The 18,676-nt window shown below is 42.9% G+C and overlaps 1 protein-coding gene across 8 annotated transcripts in view; it reads left to right on the top strand.

Moving 5' to 3' along the window:
* The first annotated feature begins 15,286 nt into the window (after positions 1-15,286).
* Positions 15,287-18,676, top strand: part of LOC103238406 (cyclic AMP-dependent transcription factor ATF-7) — a 119,255-nt gene continuing 115,865 nt past the window's right edge. For 5 of the 8 annotated variants that reach the window (XR_005239975.2, XM_008003468.3, XM_008003467.3 and 2 more), the window contains exon 1: positions 15,287-15,415. The gene's annotated coding sequence lies outside the window, so the exon portion shown is untranslated. Of the gene's footprint in view, positions 15,416-15,662; positions 17,049-18,676 lie in introns of those variants that run through there. The other 3 variants (XM_073020791.1, XM_008003464.3, XM_037997001.2) reach the window with 3 other exon arrangements.

Here is an 18,676-nt window from a genome sequence, read left to right as displayed (position 1 = left end):
ATTCCCTAAGCCTTTGAATCCCTTCCTCTGCATTAAACCAAGACAGGTCCAGCAATTTCAATTCACTCTACTATGGGACATCTTTGGAATATGTTTTAGCCAACCACTCAAACTGTTAGAGCACTTTCCAACTCCTCAAGCAGCAACATTCAATGCAGTAAGCCCGTATCAATAAGCTGGGCCAAATCCAATTTTGTGTTGCTTACACTATTATCCCAACCCTTAGTATCTATTCCCATACATGTTCCCCAAATTTCAATTTGTATAAATTAGAAAACTCAAGTAGTCTTTTGGAGTGTAGCCCACCTCCTCCTGGGTCACACTTTATACCTCACCTTTAGACACCCACTAGGACTCTTTTATTTATTTTGAGGCCAAGTCTTACTCTGTTTCCCAGGCTGTAGTGCAGTGGCACCATCTCAGTTCATTGCAACCTCCACCTCCTGGGTTCAAGCAATTTTACTGCCTCAGTCTCCCAAGTAGCTGGGATTACAGGTGTGCACCACCATGCTCGGCTAATTTTGATATTTTTAGTAGAGATGGGGTTTTACCATGTTGGCCAGACTGGTGTTCAACTTCTGGCCTCAAGTAATCTACCCTCCTCGGCCTCCCTAAGTGCTGGGATTACAGGTGTGAGCAACCATGCCCGGCCAATATATGATTTTAATGGTCCAGTTTTCAACAAAAAATTATGACACTTGTAGAGAAAATCTGAATCACACAGAAAAAAAGCAGTCAATATCAATTATCCCTGAGAAAACCCAGATGTTGCACATACTAGATAAATATTTTATTTTTATATGTTTATGTTTGAAAGAGGGTCATGCTGCTCTGTTGCTCAGGCTGGAGTGTGGTGGCACAATCATAGTTCCCTGCAGCCTCGACCTCCTGGGCCCTTGCAATCCTCCTACCTCAGCCTCCCAAGTAGACAGGACCCCATAGGTGTGCACCACCATGCCTGGATAATTTTTAAAATTTTTTGTAGAGACAGTGTCTCTCTATGTTGCCCAGGCTGGACTCGAAATCCCGAGCTGAAGTAATCCTCCCACCTCGGTCTCCCAAAGTGCTGGGATTACAGGCATGAGCACTGTGCCTGTTCAAACAATTAAGGAAACCATGTCTAAAAAATGAAAAAGAAGTGGCTTTGTTTTCTGTTTCTTATAACAGAATACCTGAAACTGGGTTATCTATTTATTTACTTATTTATTTATTTATTTTGGAGATGGAGTCTCACTCTGTTGCCCAGGCTGGAGACCAGTGGCGTGACCTTGGCTCACTGCAACCTCCGCCACCCAGGTTCCGGCGATTCTCCTGCCTCAGCCTCCCCAGCAGCTGGGATTACAGGCACACGCCCCCACGCCCAGCTAATTTTTTGTATTTTAGTAGAGACGGGGTTTTACCGTGTTGCCCAGGCTGGTCTCCAACTGCTGAGCTCAGGCAATCTGCCCACCTCGGCCTCCCAAAGTGCTGGGATTACAGGTGTGAGCCACCACGCCCGGCCGGCAATTTATTTTTAAAAAGAAATTTATTTCTTTGTATTCCTTTTTATTTAATTCAAACAGTCATTGAAGGAATTTGTTTCTTATAGTTATGGAGGCTGAAAAGTCCAAGGTCAGGGAGCTGCTTCTGGTGAGAGCCTTCTTGTTGGCAGGCACTACAGGATTCTGAGGTGATACAGGGCATCACATGGTGAGGGGGCTGAGCATGTTAACTCAGGTCTGTCTTCCTCTTGTTACACCGTTTCCACTCTCACAATAACCTATTAATCCTTTAACCCATTTATCCATGAATGGATTAATCCATCCATCACATCAGAACTCTCATGACCCAATCGCCTCTTAAAGGTCCCACCTCTCAATACTGCCACATTCAGGGTTAAATTTCCACATGAGGCTGGGCGCGGTGGCTCACGCCTCTAATCCCAGCATTTTGGGAGGCTGAGGCAGGTGGATCACTTGAGATCAGGAGTTCCAGACCAGCCTGTCCAACATGGTGAAACCCCACCTCTATTAAAATACAAAAATTAGCCAGGCATGGTAGTGCATGCCTGTAACCCTAGCTACTCAGGACGCTGAGGCAGGAGAATCGCTTGAACTCAGGAGGTGGAGGTTGCAGTAAGCAGACATCACGCCACTGCATTTCAGCCTGGGTGACAGAGCAAGACTCCGTTTCAAAAAAAAAAAAAATTTCCACAAGTTCTGGAGGGGATAAATATTCAAACCATAGCAGAAAGTATGAGAAATGTGTCACCAAATAGAGAATATCAATAAAGAGATAGAAATTATGACTGGGTGTGGTGGTTCACATCTATAATCCCAACACTTTAGGAGGCCAAAGGGGGAGGATTACTTGAGGCCAGGAATTTGAGACCAGCCTGGTCAACACCCCACCTCAATTAAAAGAAACAAAAAGAAAAAAGAAGAAAAGAAATTATTTTGAAAGAACCAGTCCAGATGCGGTGGCTCACGCCTGTAATCCTAACACTTTGGGAGGCCAAGGCAGGTGGATCACCTGAAGTTGGGAGTTCGAGACCAGCCTGATCAACATGGAGAAACCCTGTCTCTACTAAAAATACAAAATTAGCTCGGCATGGTGGCACATGCCTGTAATCCTGGCTACTCCAGAGGCTGAGGCTAGAGAATTGCTTGAACCTGGGAGGTGGAGGTTGTGGTGAGCTGAGATCACGACATTGCACTCCAACCTGGACAACAAGAGCGAAACTCCGTCTCAAAAAAAAAAAAAAAAAAAAGAACCAAATAGGCCAGGTGTGGTGACTCACACCTGCAATCCCAGCACTTTGGGAGGCCAAGGCAGTCAGATTACTTGAGTCTCTGCCTACCCTGTCTGTACGAAAAATACAAAAAATTAACTGGGCATGGTGATGTGTGCCTGTAGTCCCAGCTACCTGGAGGGCTGAGGCAGGAGGATTGTATGAGCCCAGGAGGTCAGGGATGCAGTGAGCCAAGATTGCACCACTACACTACAGCCTGGGTAATACAGTGAGACCCTGTCTCAAAGGAAAAAAAAAAAAAGAAAGAAAGAAAGAAACCGTAGTGTTGAAGAGTACAATAACAGATGAAAAATTCACTACAAGGTCTCAACAACAGATTCAAGCAGACATAATGAGAAAGACTGAACTGGAGGCAGGTCAATTGAGATTATCCAATCTGAGAAAAAACAATCAAAAGGAATGACGAAAAATGAACAGAGCCTCAGAGACTTGTCATATGTCATCAAATAAACTAAGGTGAGGAGAGAAGAGAAAGGGACGGAAAGAATATTTGAAGAAATGGCTGAAAACTTCCCAATTTGATGAAAAGCATTAATTTACAAATCCAAGAAGTCCAACCAACTCCAAGTAGGAAAAATTCAAACAGATCCACCACTACATACATCATAACCACACCATCAAAAGACAAAGATTAAGAAAGAATGTTGAAAGCAGCAAGAGAAAAGTTACTCATGTGTACAAGGGATCCTCAATATGATTTATCAACAGAAACCTTGGAAGCCAGAGGCAGTGAAATGACATCCAAGAACTAAAAGAAAAAGACTGTCAGCCAGGTGCCATGGCTCACACCTGTAATCCCAACACTTTGGGAGGCCGAGACAGGCAGATCACTTGAGGTCAGGAGTTCGAGACCAGCCTGGCCAACATGATGAAACCCTGTCTCTACTAAAAATACAAAAATTAGCTTGGTGTGGTGGCACATCCCTGTAATCCCAGCTACTCAGGTGGCTGAGGCAGGAGAATGACTTGAATCTTGGAGGCGGAGGTTACAGTGAGGCAAGATTGCACCACTGCACTCCAGCCTGGGTGACAGAGCGAGACTCCATCTCAAAAAAAAAAAGAAAAGAAAAAGAAAAAGACTGTCGACCAAGACACTACATCCAGCAAAGGTATCCCTCAAAAACTAAGAAGGCAGGTGCAAAGGGTCATGCCTGCAATCCTAACTACTCAGGAGACTGAGGCAGGATGATCACTTGAGGCCAGGAGTTTGACACTAGCTAGAACAACATAGCAAGACCCCATCTCTAAAACAAAAATGAAGAAGAAATTAAGACATTCTCAGATGAACAAAAACTGAAAGAATTTGTCACTAACAAATCTGTCCTCTAAGAAATACTAAAGGGAGTCCTTCAGGCTTAAATGAAAGCATACTAGATAGCAACTCTAATCGATATGAGAAAATAAAGAGCTCTAGTGAAGATAACTGTATAAGGTAAATATAAAGACAGTACAAATATGGCCGGGCGCGGTGGCTCAAGCCTGTAATCCCAGCACTTTGGGAGGCCGAGATGGGTGGATCACGAGGTCAGGAGATCGAGACCATCCTGGCTGACACGGTGAAACCCCGTCTCTACTAAAAAATACAAAAAACTAGCCGGGCGAGGTGGCGGGCGCCTGTAGTCCCAGCTACTCGGGGGGCTGAGGCAGGAGAATGGCGTGAACCCGGTTGGCGGAGCTTGCAGTGAGCTGAGATCTGGCCACTGCACTCCAGCCTGGGCCTCAGAGCGAGACTCCGTCTCAAAAAAAAAAAAAAAAAAAAGACAGTACAAATATAATTTTTGCTTGTAAATTTCCTTTTCTCTTGTCATATTTAAAAGACAATTATATTTTAAAATTATAAATCTATGTTGATGGGGCTGGGCATGGTGGCTCACACCTGTAATCTCAGCCCTTTGGGAGGCAGAGGCGGGTGGATCACTTGAGGTCAGGAGTTCGAGACCAACCTGGCTAATATAGCGAAACCCTGTCTCTACTAAAAATACAAAAATTAGCCGGGTGTAGTGGCTCACATCTGTAATCTCAGTTATGCAGGAAGCTGAGGCACGAGAATTGCTTGAACCCCAGAAGCAGAGGTTGTAGTGAGCTGAGATTGCCCCACTGTACTCCAGCCTGAGTGTCAGAGTGAGACTCTGTCTCAAAAAAAAAAAAAAGTCTATGTCGATGGGCATACAATGTAGAAACATGTAATTTATATGACGATAACTGCACAAAAGAGGAAGGTGAAAATAAAGCTATACAGAAACAAAGCTTTTATTTACTGTTAAAATTAAGTTAATATTAATTCAGATTAGATTGTTATAAATAAAGATACTAATTGTAATCCCCAGGGCAAGCACTAAGAAAATATTTCAAAAGATTATTAAAGGAAATAACAAAGGAATTAAAATGGGACATTATTTAATACAAAAGATAGCAGGAATGCTGGAATGGGAGGGGAAACACAAGACATATAGAAACAAATAGCAAAATGGCAGATATAAGTTCTGTCTTATAGGAATTACACTAAATGTAAAAGGCAGAAATTTGCATAATGAGCAAAAAAAGTATGATTCAACTATAAGCTGTCTACAAAAAACACATTATAGATTCAAAGACACTTATAGGTTGATACCTGATGTGGTCACTCATGCCTGTAATCTCAGAACTTTGGAAGGCTGAGGTGGGAGGATTGCTCGAGGCCAGAACGTTGAGACCAGCCTAGACAACACAGTAAGATCCTGTCTTGCTAATTAAATAATAACCTCACTTTTTTTTTAACAGCAAAAAAAAAGAAAGAAAAAAAGACATTTATAAGCTGAAAGTAAAAGGAAGAAAAAAGATACATGATGCAAACAATAACCAAGTAATCTCAATTGACTTGTCCGAATATAAGACAAAAAAGCACTGAAAGTCAAAAATTGTCACTAGAAACAAAGAAGGACATTTAAAAATTATTAAATGATTTTTTTCTTTTCTTTTTTTTTTTTTATTATCCTGAATCTTGCTCTGTCCCCAGGCTGGAGTGCAGTTGCGCAATCTCAGCTCACGGCAACCTCTGCCTCCCAGGTTCAAGCGATTCCCCTGCCTCAGCCTCCTGAGTGGCTGGGACTACAGGCACACGCAACCACGCCCAGCTAATTTTTTGTATTTTAGTAGAGACAAGGTTTAACCATGTTGGCCAGGATGGTCTCGATCTCCTGACCTCGTGATCTGCCTGCCTCGTCCTCCCAAAGAGCTGGGATTACAGGCATGAGCCACCATGCCCAGCCCTTTTTCTCTTTTTTTGGGACAAGGTCTCACTTTGTCACCCAGGATGGAAAGTAGTGGTGTGACCATGGATCACTATAGCCTCAAACTCCGGGGCTCAAGCAATCCTCCCACCTCAGCCCCGCAAGTAGCTGGGACTATGGGCACACACTATCATGTCCAGCTAATTTTTAATTTTTTTTGTCTAGATGGGGTCTCACTATGTTGCCCAGGCTGGTCTCAAACTTCTGGGCTCAAGTGATCTTCCCACCTTGGCCTCCCAAAGTCCTGGGATAACAGGTATGAGTCACTGCACCCAGGCAAAAGGTCAACTTTATCAATAAAGAAGATGGACAAGAAAAAAGAAAAAGATGTAGCAATTATCAACATAAATGCACCTAACAACAGAGCTTTCCAAAACATGAAGCAATAATTGACAGACTTGAAAGAAGAAACAGGCAATTCAGTCTGGGCATGGTGACTCATACATGTAATCCCAGCACTTTTGGGAGGCCAAGGTGGATGGATCACTTGAGGTCAGGAGTTTGAGACCAGCTTGGCCAACATTGTGAAACCCCATCTCTACTAAAAATATAAAAATTAGCCAGGCATTGTGGCGCGTGCCTGTAATCCCAGCTACTTGGGAGACTAAGGCAGGAGAATTGCTTGAATCCAAGAGGCAGAGGTTGCGGTGAGCTGAGATTGTGCCACTGCACTCCAGCCTGGGCAACAGAGTGAGACTCCACCTCAAAAACAAAAACAAAAACAAAAACAAAATGGAATAAGCAATTCAATGATAATCGTTGAGGACTTCAATACCTCCACTTTCAATAATGGATAGAACATCTAGACAAAAGATCAACAAGGAAAGGGAGGATTTGAACAATACTATTAACCTACTAGACTTAATAGATATCTATAAAACACTCCACCTAACAATAGCAGAATATATCCTTCTAAGGTTCACATGAGGGCCAGGGGCAGTGGCTCATACCTGTAATCCCAGCACTTTGGGAGGCTGAGAGATTGGTGGATCTTTTGAAGCCAGGAGATCGAGACCAGCCTGGCCAACATGGCTAAACCCCATCTCTACTAAAACTATAAGCATGAGCCAGGTGTGGTGGTGCACGCCTGTAATCCCAGGTACTGGGGTGGCTGAGGCATGAGAATCACTTGAACCTGGGAGGCAGCAGTTGCAGTGAGCCAAGATTGCACCCTGTACTACAGCCTGAGTGACAGAGTGAGACTCTGTCTAAAAAAACAAAGAAAAATAAAGTGCACATGAAACATTTTTCAGTATAAAACATATTTTAGGCCAAAAAATAACTTATAAATTTTAAAGTATTGTAATAATGCAAAGTATGTTTTGTAATCATAACGGAATAAAATTAGAAATTAATCACAGAAGAAAATGAGAAATTCACAAATATGCAGAAAATAAAAAACATATTCCTAAATAAACAATGAGTCAAAGAAGAAATTACAGGGATGTTAGACGACCCTTTGAAATAAATAAAAATAAAAACAAAACCTATTAAAATTTTATCGAATGCAGCTAAACCAGTGCTTAGAAGGAATTTTATAGCTGTAAATGAATGAATTTAAAAAAGAAAAAAGACCTCAAATCAATAGCCTAAACCAAAGGAAAAAAACATCTAGGTGCTATGGCTCATGCCTATTATCACAACACTTTGGAAGGCTAAGGTGGGAAAATCACTTGAGGCCAGGTATTTGAGACCCATCTGGTCAACATAGTGAGACCCATCTCTACAAAAAAAAAAAAAAATTAGCCAGGCATGGTGACACTTGCCTGTAGTTCTAACTACTTGGAAGGCTGAGATGGGAAGATCACTTGGGGCCAGGAATTTGAGGCCAACCTGGTTAACATAAGTAAGACCCATCTCTACACCACCCCCCCAAAAACATTAGCCAGGCATAGTGACACTTTCCTGTAGTCCCAGTTACTTGGAAGGCTGAGATGGGAGCATCACTTGAGCCCAGGAGCTTGAGGCTGCAGTGAGCTATGATCAGGGTACTGCACTCCAGCATGGGTGACAGAGTGAAAACTTGTGTCTTTAAAAAAAAAAAAAATTGTAATTAAAAAAAAGAAAACTAAACCCAAAGCAAGTAGGAGGAAAGAAATAATAGAGATATAGGGATTAGACTGGAAATAAATGAACTAAGGAATGAAAAAATAATAGATAAAATCAATGAAACCAAAAATTGATTCTTTGAAAAGATGAACAAAATTGACAAAACTTTAGCTAGAGTGACCAAGATAAAGAGAGAGAAGACTCAGCTGGGCCTGTTGGCTCATGCCTGTAATCCCAATACTTTGGGAGGCTGAGGCAGGAGGATCATTTGAAGTCAGGACTTTTTGGGGGGATTTTTTGGCTTTTCTTTGAGACAGTGTCTCACTCTGTTGCCCAGGCTGGAGTGCAGTGACACGCCATTCACTGCAATCTCGAACTCCTGGGCTTAAGCGGCCCTCCCAACTCAGCCTCCCTAGTAGCTGGGACTATAGGTGTGAGCCACCACGCCTGGCTAATTTTTGTATTTTTTGTAGACAGGGATTTCGCCCTGTTACTCAGGCTGGTCTTGTACTCCTGGACTCAAGCAATCCACCTGCCTCAGCCTTCCAAAGTGCTAGGATTACAGGTGTGAGCCACCATGCCTGGTCAAAGTTAGTAGTTTGAGACCAGGCTGGGCAACAAAAGTGAGATCGTGTCTACACAAAACAAAATTCAAAAAATTAGCTGGGCTGGCATGGTGGCATGTACCTGTAGTCCTAGCTACCCAGTAGGCTGAGGCAGAAGGATCGCTTGAGCCCGGGAGCTCAAGGCTGCAGTGAGCTATGCACATACTTCACTTCAGCCTGGGCAACAGGGCAAGACCCTGTCTGAAAGAAAGAAAGAGAAAAGGAGGAAAGAGAAAGAAAGAAAGAAAGAAAGAAAGAAAGAAAGAAAGAAAGAAAGAAAGAAAGAAAGAGAGAGAGAGAGAGAGAGAGAGAGAGAGAGAGAGAAAGAAAGCTTTCCAACTTGGGCCCAGAATGGCCTGCAAAGAAGGGTGGTGAGAAGAAAAAGGGCTGTTCTGCCATCAACGAGGTGGTGACCGAGAATACACCATCAACCTTCACAAGTGCATCCATGGAGTGGGCTTCAATAAGTGTTCCCCTTGGGCACTCAAAGAGATCTGGAAATTTGCCACGAAGGAGATGGGAACTCCACATGTGCACATTGATACCAGACTCAACAAGGCTGTCTGAGTCAAAGGAATAAGGAATGTCCCAGACCACATCCGTGTGCGGTTGTCCAGAAAACGTAATGAGGACGAAGATTCACCAAATAAGCTCTATACTTTGGTTACCAATGTACCTGTTACTGCTTTAAAAAATCTGTAGGCAATGTGGATGAGAACTGCTGATCATCATATACATCAAATAAAGTTATAAAATTGCTTTCAAAAATAAAAATAAAAATAAAATGAGAGAGAGAGAGAAGACTTAAATTGCTAAAATCAGGAATAAAACAAAGAATGTTATCATCAGCCTCACAGAAATAAAAATGATTCTAAGGGAATATTATGAAAATTGCATGCCAATAATTAGATAATCTAGATGAAATGTAAGAATTCCTAGAACGACACAAGCTACTGAAACTGACTCAAGAGGAAATTTTAAAAAATTAAATAAATGCACAACAAGAAAAGAGACTGAATTATTCATTAAAAATAAAAAATTTCCACAAAGAAAATCTCAGGACCATATTGTTTCACTGGTGAATTCAGTCAAATGTTTAAAGAAGACTTAACACCCTTCCTTCCTTCTTTCCTTCTTTCCTTCCTTCCTTCCTTCCTTTCTTCCCCTCCCTCCCTCCTTTCTCTTCCTCCCTCCCTCCCTCCCTCCCTCCCTTCCTTCCTTCTTTCTTTTCCCAGGGTCTTGCCTTGCCTTGCCTTGCCTTGCCTTGCCCTGCCTTGCCCTGCCTTGCCCTGCCTTGCCCTGCCCTGCCTTGCCCTGCCCTGCCCTGCCTTGCCCTGCCCTGCCCTGCCTTGCCTTGCCTTTTTTCTTTTCTTTCTTTCGACACAGTCTTGCTCTGTTACCCAGTGCAGTAGCATGATCATAGCTCACTGCAACTTCCAACTCTTGGGCTCAAGCAATCCTCCTGCCTCAGCCTCCTGAGGTAGCTAAGACTACAAGCATGTGCCACCATGATGCCTGGTTTTATATATATATATATATATATATATATATATATATATTTGTACTTTTTGTTGAGATGGGATCTCACTATGTTGTCCAGGTTGAACTCCTAACCTCAAGCAATCCTCCTACCTCAGCCTCTGAAAGTGCTGGGATTACAGACATGAGCCACTGCACCTGGCCATACCACCAATTTTTCACAAACCAGCACTTTGGGAGGCTAGGTAGGAGGATCCCTTGAGGCCAGGAGTTTCAGACCAGACTGGTCAACATAGCAAGACCCCATCTCTAACTGAAAAAAGAAAGAGGCCAGGCATGGTGGCTTACACCTGTAATCCTAGCACCTTGGGAGGCCAAGGCAAGAGAGAGAAAAAAAAAAAATTAGCCAGGCATGGTGGCACCCACCTGTAGTCCTAGCTACTCAGGAGGCTGAGGTGGGGGGATCATTTGAGCCTAGAAGTTGGAGTTTACAGTGAGCTATGATTGCACCACTCCAGCCTAAGTGACAAAGGGAGACCCTGTCTCAAAAAAGACAATAAAAAGTATGAGTAAGTTTAACAAGAGAAATGCAAGATTTGTACAATGAAAACCACAAAACATAGCTTGGCACAGTGGCTCATGCCTGTAATCCTATCACTTTGGGAGGCCAAGGTGGGAGGACTGCTTGAGACCAAGAGTTTGACACCAGCCTGGGCAACATAGTGGGACCCTGTCTCTAACTTAAAAAACAAAATAAGGCCAGGCGAGGTGGCTCACACCTGTAATCCCAGCACTTTGGCAGGCCAGGGTGGGTGGATCTAACCCCATTAGAGACGGGGTTTCACCTTGTTGCCCAGGAGTTTGAGACCAGCCTGGGAAACATGGTGAAATCTCGTGTCTAAAAAAATAAAATAATAAAATAAAAATACAAAATAAAAAACAAAGTAAATCTATAAAAAATACAGTTGAAAGACATTAAGAAGCTCTAAATAAATGTTAAGACATTCGATGTCCATGGATTGGAATACGATATTGTTAAGCTAGCAATACTCCCTGATCTACAGATTCAAGGGAATTCCCATGAAAATCCTAGATGGAAATTGACAAGCTGACCCTAAAATTCAGGTGGCAATGCAAGGGACCCCATATATCCAAAGCAATCTTGAAAAAAGAGAACAAAATTGGAGGATTCATACTTCCCAGTTTCAAAACTTATTACAAAGCTAAAATTATCAAGCCTTTTGATACTGGCATAAGGACAGACATATAGAAGCATGAAATAACATTGAAAGTCCAGAAATAAACCAATATATTTAAGGTCCAATGAGTTTTGGCAAGGGTGCCAAGAGGACTGAATGAGGGAAATAATATTTTTTCCAACAAATGGTGCTGTGACAACTGTACGTGAAAAAGAACAAAATTGGACCTCTACCTCATACCATATACAAAAGTATCTCATAATGAATCAAATAGCTAAAAACAACAAAATTCTTAGAAGAAAGCACAGGTGTAAATCTTTATGATGCTGTATTAGGCAATGGTTTGTTAGATATGATACCAACAGCACAAACAAGATAAACTGGACTTTATCAAAATTTAAAACTTTTGAGCTTCAGGCTGGGCGTGGTGGCTCACGCCTGTAATCCCAGCTCTTTGGGAGGCTGAGGCAGGTGGATCACGTGGTCAGGAGATCGAGACCATCCTGGCTAACACGGTGAAACCCCGTCTCTACTGAAAATACAAAAATTAGCCAGGCGTGGTGGCGTGTGCCCATAGTCCCAGCAACTTAGGAGGCTGAGGCAGGAGAATGGCGTAAACTCGGGAGGCGGAGCTTGCAGTGAACCGAGATTGCGCCACTGCACTCTAGCCTGGGTGACAGAGCAAGACTCTGTCTCAAAAAAAAAACAACACACACACACTTTTGAGCTTCAAAAGACACTATTAGAAAGTGAAAAGACAACTAACCTGCAGAATGAGATAAAATATTTGCAAATCATATATCTGATAAGCATCTAGAATCTAGAATATATAAAGAATTCTTACAACTCAACAATAAAAAGACCGGGCACAGTGGCTCAAACCTGTAATCCCAACACTTTGGGAGGCCAATGGGAGGATCATTTGAGTCCAGGAGTTCAAGGCCAGCCTGACCTAGTCTCTACAGAATTTTTTTTTTTTTTTTTTTTTTTTTTTTTTTTTGAGTCAGAATCTTGCTCTGTCACCCAGGCTGGAGTACAATGGCATGATCTCAGCTCACTGCAACCTCCGCCTCCTGGGTTCAAGCAATTCTCCTGCCTCAGCCTCCCGAGTAGCTGGGATTACAGGTGCCCACCACCATGCCCAGCTAATTTTTGTATTTTTAGTAGAGACAGGTTTCGCCATGTTGGCCAGGCAAGTCTTGAACCCCTGACCTCATGGTCCTCCCGCCTCGGCCTCCCAAAGTGCTGGGATTACAGGCGTGAGCCACCGCACCTGACACGGAAAAATTTAAAAAATCATCTGGACATAGTGGCATGTACCTGTAGTCCCGGCTACTTGGGATGCTGAGTTGGAAGGATTGCTTGAATCTGGGAGGTCAAGGATGCAGTAAGCAATGATAATGCCACTGCACTCCAACCTGGGCAACAGAGGGAGACTCTGTCAAAAAAAAAAAAAAAAAAAAAAAGGCCGGGGGTGGTGGCTTACGCCTGTAATCCCAGCACTTTGGGAGGCCAAGGCGGGCAGATCACAAGGTCAAGAGATTGAGACCATCCTGGCCAACATGGTGAAACCCCGTCTCTACTAAAAATACAAAAATTTGCTGGGCGTGGTGGCGTGCGCCTGTAGTTCCAGCTACTTGGGAGACTGAGGCATGGGAATCGCTTGAACCCAGGAGGTGGAGGTTGCAGTGAGCTAAGATCGTGCCACTGCACTCCAGCTGATGACAATCAAGACTCCGTCTGAAAAAACGAAAACAAACCAACAAAAAACCCCACCAATTTAGAATACTACCTGAAACATAGTAAAATCTATAAATATTAGCTATTGCATGTATACAGTAATAGCCAATTGTTCCAGCATGATTTGTAGAATCCTTTTCCCTCTGATTTTTAAAAATTTATTCGTTTTATTTATTTATTTATTTATTTTGAGACGGAGTTTCCCTCTTGTCGCCCAGGCTGGAGTGCAATGGCACGATCTCGGCTCACTGCAACCTCCACTTTCCGGGTTCAAATGATTCTCTTGCCTCAGTCTCCCGAGTAGCTGGGATTACAGGTGTGAGCCACTGCGCCTGGCCAATATACAAATTTTTCCTTTTTTTTTTTTTTTTTTTTTGAGACGGAGTCTCGCTCTGTTGCCCAGGCTGGAGTGCAGTGGCTGGATCTCAGATCACTGCAAGCTCCGCCCCCCGGGTTTATGCCATTCTCCTGCCTCAGCCTCCCGAGTAGCTGGGACTACAGGCGCCCGCCACCTTGCCCGGCTAGTTTTTTGTATTTTTTAATAGAGACGGGGTTTCACCATGTTAGCCAGGATGGTCTCGATCTCCTGACCTCGTGATCCGCCCATCTCGGCCTCCCAAAGTGCTGGGATTACAGGCTTGAGCCACCGCGCCCGGCCAACATACAATTTTTTCTTACAAATTTAAGGTATATTTCCATCATTGTATTCTTTTAAGTAGGAATTGTTTTAGGGGAGAGTAGTTTGGAAGCCAAGACACCTCTCAACTTTTCTCAATTCACTACATAACAAAGAAAGTGATTCTACACCTGTTTCACCTTAGATATCTAGGGAGAAATCACCTAGATTCTTCCTACCTCTCAGAGGGTGCTGTGAGGATAGATAAGATGCTAGACAGAAAGTTCAGAAAGCTGAGTAACATAAAGCTGCAAAAGGAGAGAACAGAGATTCCGTAGATAATATTTTAAGTCAACTACAATTTGTTAAATTTTAAGATGATTATTTTATTTATTTATTTATTTATTTATTTATTTATTGAGACAGGATCTCACTCTGTTGCCCAGGCTGGAGTGCAGTGGCCTGATCTGGGCTCAAGTGATCTTCCCACTTAGTCCCCTGAATAGCTACTACAGGTGCAGGCCACCATGCCCGGCTAATTTTGTATTTTTTGTAGAGCTGAGTTTTCGCCATGTTGCCCAGGCTGGTCTCAAATTCCTGGATTCAGGCAATCCTCTTGCCTTGGCTTAGCAATGTTGGGATTACAGGCGTGAGTCACTGCAACCCGCCTGTTTTTTGTTTTTCTTTTTTCTTTTCCTGGTTTGTCTTGAACAAGACCTATAAATTTTTGAATATAGACTTTGCATTTGATAATTCCCCTGAAATCTTCCCAAGTCATAATTCAACTCCTGGTGTGTTACTTCCTCAAAGAGGTCTTCTTTCAAACACTAGGAGTAAAGCTTCTTCCCCATTCCTAGTAACTTTCTGTCTCACAATCCTGAAGCACTTTTCACTATTTGAAATATTTGTGTTTATTGGCTTTTTAACTGTCTCCCCTTCCTCACTCAAATATAAATCCTACCTGGGTTGGTAACTCCTTAACCCCATGCTTAGAACAATGCTTTGCATGTAGTATGCCCTACGTTTTGTGAAAATATTTGCTGAATAATACAGTGATTTAAAAAAAATCCTCAAGCAATTTCATGTACCTCATTTGATCATTACAACAATTTGAATAAAATGAGACTGTTAGTCCCATTGTACAGAGACTCAGAGAAGATTTTCACCCACGGCAATAGGACTAGTAAAATGGTAGTGTTAGAATTGCTGTGCAGGTGGATTGCTTTGTCCACACATGAACTTCATTTCTAGGGCTAAGGGTATTTTACTTTGCAGTTAAGGAAGCGATGACTCTGAAAGATAGTAGTAACCACCACTACAGGCACCGGTAAAGATCTTCTCTCCTTTTTCCTTTCTTTCTCCCGCTAGATTCTGCAGCCGAACACGTGTGACTTATGTGGACAGTACTCGCTCAGTCTCCCTCCCCAGCCCTGCCCACAGTAAGCCCCGACACCTTCTTTTCCCGGAGCCCCGCCTCTCGGCCGCTTTCCAACTCAGCCCCTACGGATCTCGCCCTTCCCCCGCGGCCCCACGACTTCTCGCGAGAGTTGAGCGCGCCTGGCCGGACGGGAGGAAAGTATCCGTTCCGCCGAGGGGGGTAAAGAGGAGCTGCAGAGAGATTGTAGGACCGAGCGCGGGCAGGCGGAAGGCAACGGAGCTACCAGCCGGTAAGTCCTTTTAACATTAGCTAGCCCATGATCTGACGGGACTCTCCCTTTCAACTCTGGCCAGTCCCAGCGTTCCTGGCTGGGGTCTCCCCTCCCAGTCTGTATTGGACGGGGGCGCTGAGGCGGTGGCCGGGCCCTGTCTGAGGAAGAGGGTGGGGGCATAGGCCAAAGCCGACCAATAGGAGAGAAGGAAGCCTCGATTGGCGGCGATGAGCGCTAATGGGAGATCGCTTTTTCCTCGCCGAGTGCCGCCCCTCTTCTCTCCCTACTCCCGCCTCCTTCCTTTGGGGGGAAGGCGGGGCCAGAGGCTTGAAGTGTGGGGAGAACTTGGGGTAAGTAGCCCCGGGGGGCGCAGGGCGTGGCAAGGAGAGGGGAGTCGAATCCTGAGGGAAGGGTAGTCTAGTGGAGCCTAATGGAAGGATCATGGGATGGGGTGGAATGGGAGAAAGAGGAGGGATACTAAACTAGGTTAGAACCCCAGGGCTTCCCAAAGAGTGGGATTAGGAGCTTGGAATTGGAAAAGCTTGGAATAGGCAGGAGGTAGGATGAGTAGATGAGAACAAAGATCTTGATCTGGTGACACAACACCCCGTTGGGTTTATCAGGAAAGATAGATAGGGGTGGATTATAGGAAATGAGGGTCGTGGCATTTCGATTGAATTAATAAAAAGAACATCAGGGACATGATATCAGAGAGAAAGTATGGATTTGGAGAAAATTAAGTGAATGAATTTAAGAGGACAGTATGGGTGAGCTGAGTCGCCATAAGGCATGGCTTCTGGAAGGATATGAGCCTTGAGAGCGATAAGAGAAGTGTTTGGGAAGGAGATGGCTGATATACACATGTCTTTTGCCTAGATATCAGGTGGTTGGGATATTGATTTAGGGCTTCTCGTGGTTATGGCACCCAGACTGGTGACCAGCCTCCAAGATGCTGGGATGGGAGTTGAGATGGAGAAAAATAGAACACTTTCATCGCTTCTCTGATTTTCCTTCTCCCTCTCTTCTATTTCCCAAACTCTTCCGAAACACCGAGATGGTGGCTTTGGACTTAAAGCAGTCCAAGTTGGAGCCCCATAGGGACTTATATGTTGCTCTGAATTGCTTGTTATGTTCTCTGACTACGGTGTTTACAACCCAGGGCACCTCCTACCCAGATTCCCGCGTTGCTACTTTCCTAACTTTAAAAGTTTGTTTTCTACTTAACAGAGGGTGTTTTAGTATCTCTGAGGGTCATGTCATATTAAGTACAGGTGTGTGGGGGGTGTGCAGAGTTTTCTCAGCAAGCTCACATGAGTCCTGTGTTTAAAAATTTTGCAGTAGTGTAATTCTTGTAGAGATATCAGTCTTTATGGGCATTCTAAGCAGAAATACTAAAATGAAGTTTGTTTTGTTAAATGTGGCTTCCCAGTGACTCTCATAGAGTTGTCGAATGGGTGGTTGCAGTTTTAGTTAACTTATATAATATGTTTTTAAATGGTGTAAATGAAATAGACATGTTATTTCAGGAAAGTGAAAAATGTAAGTTTTTTCCTTTGGGTCCAGACTCAGAAACTAAAGCTATGTCATAATGTCTTAGGCCAAGGGCTGGGGAAATCAAACACAATTTGTACCTACACATGGAAGTTGTAAGGTAAGTGGAGGCTCTTGCGAAATATATCATGTCTGTAAGAAAAGAAGCTAAAGAAAAGTTTGGCAGCTCTACTAAGTAGTCTTACCAGTTCTTAATTCTGTACAGAAAAGGGTCAGGGCTTTGCCCTTTGTTTGATAGTTGTGTATCATTTAATAACGAATTGGACTAATATAGCCAATTAATAACTTCTTTGCTCTTGCGTAGATTTTGCTTTTACATTCCTTCTCTTCTCCTTTTATTTTTGAGAAGTGAAATAATGTCCGAAATATCAGGAAAGCTATTATATGAAGAGAAACCAGAGTATGTAGTTGTATTAACCTTTGGTTTTCTGCAATCAGTTGAAACTTTTCTCCCTGGCCAAGAAGTTGCCCCTATAGCACATTGAGACCAATTCATTGCTGACCCTTTAGCATTAACTACTGAGCTGGGTTCTAGTATTTCACAGTAAGAGCATTGCTATTGGACATTCAGAAAATTTCCAGTTTGCCTGGCAGCAGCACAAAAAAATACCCAGTGAGAGAAGCAGAGTCCCTTGTTTTGGTCTTCTGTCCTAGACTTGGTGATTGGCTTTGACTAGGGCACTATTAAACCCAAGATTATTTTTTCTCACTAGTGTTACCATCTAGCAGAAAGCTAGAGTGATAACACCGCTCGTCTTTCAACTTGTGGATCAAAGTTTATACCCTGTGGTAGTTTCAGTGTTGTAATTTTTAAACACGTTTGTTTACCACGGTTTTAAAATGTTAATAGCTCCACTTACTGTATCTTGTTCTCTTTCCTTTCCTCATTTCCAACCTAAAATGAAAATTGTTTTTTCAGCCAACTCTTAGACTAATTCTTTGCCTGGAGTAAAGTTGCTGGCTCTGTCTGAACACAGCTGCTCTGAAGCTCTCAGAAGTTATTGTTTTGTGCATGTCAAGACTGAGTTTTTCCTAGGCTACAGTGGGAGGGAGTTAGTATTACCGCAGCCTCCTATCCACATCTGATAAGGAGGAGCCTTCTCCTTACAAGGAAGATTTAGGTGGAACAGATAGAACTCCATGTAAATGTCTAATAAAACTAGCTGTCTTCTTGAGACTAGTTGACGTACTGGTATGTAATTGTCCTTTATCCCTTGATAAAAGTACTAAAGTTAAGGTACAGATGTTTCTTTGAGAAAAACAAATGCAGCATTCATTTAAAAGGAAAAAGCATTCATTTCTTTTGTTGTTGGTTTCTCAGGAAATGGTCCTATGGTTTTGGAGTTCATGAAAAAGTCTTCTGTCTCTTTAAAAATATGTCAAAGAAAATAATTTTTAAGCTTCTCTGACATTTACTCATTTTGACATGTTGCCTTCCTCTAAGAGGTTTTTTTTTAGGAGAGATCAAATAAATTCATGATATGTGAAAACATATCATGCTGGTATCGCTGACGGTTGGTCTTTTAACTTCTGAATGCTCTAAGGAGAAAGTGTCCACTTCACAGATACCCTGTTCCATTATTGAAGCTTTACTTTTAGAACATTTTTTACGTTGTGCTGAAGCTCTTTAGTTCTGTTATCTGACGCCACAATAAATAAATCTAGTTTCTTGTTAACATGGTAGTCTTCAAGTATTTCATGACACCGCTTTCATTCTTTTAGAGATAG

The sequence above is a fragment of the Chlorocebus sabaeus genome, chromosome 11 (genome assembly GCF_047675955.1).
Source record: "Chlorocebus sabaeus isolate Y175 chromosome 11, mChlSab1.0.hap1, whole genome shotgun sequence".
Taxonomy (NCBI): domain Eukaryota; kingdom Metazoa; phylum Chordata; class Mammalia; order Primates; family Cercopithecidae; genus Chlorocebus; species Chlorocebus sabaeus.
This window is presented reverse-complemented; position numbering and strand designations above follow the sequence as displayed.